General features: G+C 43.9%; 1 long non-coding RNA gene across 1 annotated transcript; it reads right to left on the bottom strand.

Annotated features, from left to right (window-relative positions):
- Window positions 1-463: 463 nt before the first annotated feature.
- Window positions 464-1,484, bottom strand: LOC144458230 (uncharacterized). Its single transcript, XR_013487820.1, has 2 exons — window positions 1,362-1,484; window positions 464-597 (listed from the first exon to the last, which is right to left on the bottom strand). It is a non-coding gene; the product is annotated as an uncharacterized LOC144458230 (long non-coding RNA).
- Between the last annotated feature and the right edge of the window lie 3,851 nt (window positions 1,485-5,335).

The raw sequence follows: 5,335 nt of genomic DNA, 5'->3' as shown, positions 1-5,335 counted from the left end.
GTAGGAAATATTTTATTCTTTCTTCTTTATTTTTCCTTAAGACCAGGTATGAATCCAGAAAATATATTGTTGTAGACACAACATACACAAGTTGTACAACTTTATCATGTTTTACTACTAGAAAATAGGGAAAAACCAAGAAATAAAATGGCAGGAAAGTAAATTTTAGTCACCATGATTTTATTACTAAGATTTAAGTAGGTTTTTTTTCTTAATCAAATAAGTCAGTCAATAAACTTTTATTAAGTACTTCCCATGTGCCAAGCTTAGTGCTTGGCAAAGACAGACCCTACTCTCAAGAAGCTCACTATCTTACTGAGGACACAACATGCAAACAACTAGGAAAAAAAAAACTTATAAAAGGGAAGAGAACTGGGTTAGGGTATTTGAGGGAGTATGTTGAAAGTCTCCTAGTAGGAGAGCAGGAGTTTGCAAGGAGAAAGATTATGGGTCAGGTACCAAACTTACTGAGGAATGAACAGAAACATCTTGTCAATCAGCAAACAACAGCTACTGAATTTTGATTGGTTGGCAGATATGGATTAAGCGAAGCCCAAAGCCAGACAGGTTACTGAATCACAGTAGTAGAAACAGAACCTGGAAATAGGGAACAAGGAGTTTTCCATCTCCCCCAATTAAACCAGGAGTCAGAAGTCAGGTGGGGGGGGGAAGGGGAGTAAAAGTAGTCAGTGCTTAAAAGGGTGGCCAGGGAAGCTGTGTCATCAGCAGGGATCCAGGGCTCAGGGAGAACCAGACAATGGAAGGAGTGGGAAAAGGAAGGATCTCAGATGAAATCAAATTTGTTTCCTATGGAACAGACACTCCAGAGAGCATAAATGAAAGGATGATTAGCTTAAGAATGGGACACTGGGAGTTGGGAAGGTAGTGCTGGGTTGAGACAGATGGGAATAAGACAAGCCAGGCAGGGTGACAGAGAACAAGCTTTCAATACTGATAGCTGTGAGAGTTCAGCATCACTCCGATAGTAATAACATGACCAGTGGGAGTTGATTAATCATTAAATAAAAAATGTCAAGACATTTTTCAGTGTCCAGAGTTTGATGACCCCAGGGTAGTTCTTTAAAGCCTTGGAAGCCACTGAGGTGAGGGAGCAAGATGTTGGAGCAGAAGTGGTGACACTCTCCTTCCTCCAAGTCAGGAGATAGGACAGGAAACTTGAAGGAATGGCACCCTTTCCCTTCACCTCAGGGGTGGGAGACTATGATGAGGGAACAGGACTTCTCTTCACAAAGGAGGCTGGAGACCAGACTAGCTCAATCATCACTAAAGGTAAGACAGTTTAAAACCTGAATTTTGAACAAGAAAACTCTGGAGTGTCCCCCTATGGTGGATCCACATACCTGGAAGGATTAGCAAAAAGGGAGGTGCCAGACAGCAGTGTAAACAAGAAAAGTCATCTGAATGATGACGGTGAATGGCATGATAACAAGCCAAACTTCGAATTCCATCTCTACCCATTGGTCCTCAGCTTTGAAAATGAAGAAGAAAGATCTTTTGTAGCTTTGAAAGTAACTTAGGGTTCTGGCCTGTTCTGCGTCCCAAAGTCCAAAGCCTCGTTCCTGGCTCTCTCGTGTCTTCAGGCCCATCTATGTCAAAGCTGTCCCTACAGGGCCCAACCCCCCCAGGTGACTCTACTTGGGCCTGTCCTCCCCACGTGCCTCACAAACCCCCACACCTGGGCTGGCTTGGTCCCCCATCCCTTCCTAACCCCCCAAGTGCTTTCGGGGTCAGGGGCACCGGGCAGTGGGCGTGGGGGGGCCTCGCACACACAGCCCCCAGGATGCCCCTTCTCCTCACCGAGGCCCACGCGGTGAACCTCGAGCTGCCCTCGGGCTGGGGAACCTGCTGTGACTCCAGGGCAGAGCCCACAGGGCGCTAGCCCTGGCCTGTACCTTCCGCCCGGCTCCAAAGCGTGTCTGAGAGCGGGCGGCCATTGTGCGCAGTGGGCTGGGAGGATGGGGGAGGGGTGAACTCTAGCACATCATTATCACGTGACTTTCAGGGGCGGGGAGTCCAGGGCCGCGGGCCAATGAGATGGATGGCTTCCTGGTAGGCGGGGCGGGCTGAAGTGTGAGTAAGGGCGCCTCGCCCACCTGCCGCCGCCGAGCCCAAGCACCGCGTGCCGAAAGGGCGGGCCTCGTTCTCGTGGCTTGAGGCACGCGTGGCCTTGATTACTGCTGAAGTCCAAAGACTACACGTGCGGGCGAGAGGAGCTACCTGCATCTGAGCCCCGCTTCCTCCCCACCCCCGCCCACTCTCCCTCCCCTCCTTTCCTGGTGGGGGGGGCCTTTTCTCGGGCGCAGGCGCATCAAGAATGAAGGGTACCCCTCCCCGCCCCCACTCCTCCGCCCTCCCAGACCACAGCTCTATCCACTTTTTACCCAGCCAGCTTTCGGGCATCAAGGGGGCTCAGGGACTAGCCCTTGTGTTGATAAGAAGTGATCTGCGCTCTGACAGGAATGCATACACTGTTGGGGAAAGCAAAACTTCTGTCTTAGCGCTGTCAGGGTCTTAGGGGTCTGAGCTGTGAGACAAAGCATCCACCACACTTCAAGTCAAACCTAAAAACTGGTTTTGTTAAGATCTGAGCTTCCTAGGTCCTGGTCATTCTGTCTTGATCACATGTAATGACTCTCGGGGGGGGGGTATTTGGTACCTACTGCTAGAATTCCAGAGCCCCTGTTAGAGCCTCCCAGCCCAGGAGGCAGAGTTAGATCTGTCCTTGGGGAATACCTGAAATAATAGGCTGCCAAGGTTTGCCATTATTATCTTCCTGAGCCTGAATTAGGGCTGCCCTAGAGCTATTCCTGAGGGGGCAGCTTGGTGGCCTTCAATGGATAGAGTTCTGGGCCTGCTGTCAGGAAGACTCATCATCAGCCAAGCATCCGAGCATCTATGGAGTTCCTTGTGGATGCTTTGGACTCAGGGCAATGACAGTGATTTCAGCTGATTGAGTCTTTATTCCCCTGAGACAACCCAGTCTCAAGAATTGTCTCAGTACCTTTTTAGAAAAAACTAGCTTGACTCCCAAATGAAAGAAGGGATGTGTGTATGTGTGTGTGTGTGTGTATATATATGTATATACACACACACACACATACATATATGGATGTATATATATATGTATATGCATGTAGATATATGTGTATGTCTAAATATATGTATAAGTATATAAATTACATATATTCACACAGATATACACATATAGGTATATACCTATGTATGTATATATACATATTTATATAGTATATATATATATATAGTATATATATATATATAGTATGTAGATAAGTTTTTTCTCATAAATTGTTGAATAAATTATGAATGACTCCTTTTGTTCCAATCTTAAACCTAAACTACCAGGATACTGTTCTGAGTCAGGCCCAGCCCAGAACACTCCTCATTTATAAAACCCTGAAAGGTGGCAGCATGATTGGCCAGTCCTCAAGGACATCACAGATAGATTTAAAGTCTGTGGTATCATGGAGAGCTATCTTCTATTCATAACCAGGATTAAGCTAAAAGCATCTCAAAAATATGGTTTCTTATGTACCATGTTCTCTAAACCCTGCCTAAGATAGAGGTCAATATAATATGATGGATGATTTGGGGATAGAGCACCTAGGTTGGAATCCAGGCCCTGGCTAGCCTATCTTGGCAAACCACTTAACCCAATAACTCAGTTCCCTCCCATGTAAACTAAGGCTGTTTACCTAGATGACTTCTAAGTAGGTGCCTCTAAAGCATCACTGTAGAATGAGATGATATGACAAGGTCATCTCTAAGGTTCCACTATCTCCCACATCTGTCCCATTTTTTTCTACTTATATAGCCACAACATCCACTACTCTGGGTCAGGCCCTTATTACCACTTCCTTGTGGTGATAATAGTGTCCTGTGACCATTGATCTTTCATTGTTTCCTCCTTTCCAATCTTACTACACTTCCTTTGTGAAGTTTGTCTGGTCACCACAAAGTCCTTAGTGTTACATCACTCCTTAAATTGTACTATGCATACTTCTCAGTGTACAGATGTGTCCTCCCAGTGGAATGTAAATTCTTTGAGGCCAGGCAGACGCTGTTTTGTTTTTGGTTTGTATTCTGAGTACATAGTATAGAGCCTTGCCCAGAATAAGGATCTAAATCGTATTTGAGGGATGATGTTGAGTCACTTTGAGTTTTGGCAGGTAGGTGTTGCACTGGATAAAGTGTTGAACCTGGAGCCAGGAAGACCTGAATTCAAATCTAGCCTCAGACACTTAATAGCTGTGTGAGCTTGACCAAGTCACTTAACTTCCATATGCCTTATATCCTCTTCTGTAAAATGGGAATCATGCAAAAGGGAGATAATAACAGGGTTGTTGTGAGGATAAAGATGAAACGATATTTTTAAAGTATTTTGCAAACCTTCAAGTGATATGGAAATCTACTTCCCAAGGTTGTTGTGAGGAAAAAATGAGTTAACATTTGTAAAGAATTTTAGAAACCTTCATGTGCTAGATAATGCTAGCTATTGCTAAATCCTATAATTGAACACTGAATAGACTCCAAACTCAATATGAGTCAACAGTGCAAAAGGGCAGCCAAAAAAACATAAGCTGCATTCAGAGAATCAGTACCCAGGAATAAGAAGGCAATAACTCCATTGTATGCTGCTCTCATCTAGTTGTATTTAGAGTATTGCATTCTGGATCAGCCACCGTATTTGAGGAAGCTAATAACTTGGATAATGTCCAGAACAGGACATCTAGCATGGTGAAGAGAACTGAGTTTATATCATACAAGAGCAAGAAATAACCAAGTATGGAAAAGAGATTTAGAGGGGACACTATAACTATCTATTTGAAGAAAATGAAAAAACTAAAACTGCAAAAGGCTGCATACAATCAATAAATCAACAGGTATTTATCAAGCCTTCTATGTGCCAGATATTGTACCAGATGCCAGCCATACAAATACAAGGAATGAAGCAACCATACTCTCAATGAGCTTACATTCTAATGTAAAAGTTATGAAGCACACACACAAGTACTTCCAGAATAAATGCCAAGAGAATAACTACAAATCAACGCAAAGTAGATCAGTACAAGGTAAGGATGGAGGGCATTAGCACTTGGGAGGAATCAGAAGAGATCTTATGTAGAAGGTAGTGTCTGAGCTGTGTCTTCTTTTAAAAAAATATTTATTTTTTGTTTTCAACAATTGCTTTTATAAGATTTTGAATTTTAAATTCCCCCCTCCCTCCCCCTTCTCAACTGCAATCTGATATAGGCTATAATATATGATCATATTAAACATATTTCCATGTTGTGAA

The sequence above is a fragment of the Phascolarctos cinereus genome, unplaced genomic scaffold (genome assembly GCF_003287225.1).
Source record: "Phascolarctos cinereus isolate Bilbo 61053 unplaced genomic scaffold, phaCin_HiC Scaffold_726;HRSCAF=1367, whole genome shotgun sequence".
Classification (NCBI taxonomy): domain Eukaryota; kingdom Metazoa; phylum Chordata; class Mammalia; order Diprotodontia; family Phascolarctidae; genus Phascolarctos; species Phascolarctos cinereus.
This window is presented reverse-complemented; position numbering and strand designations above follow the sequence as displayed.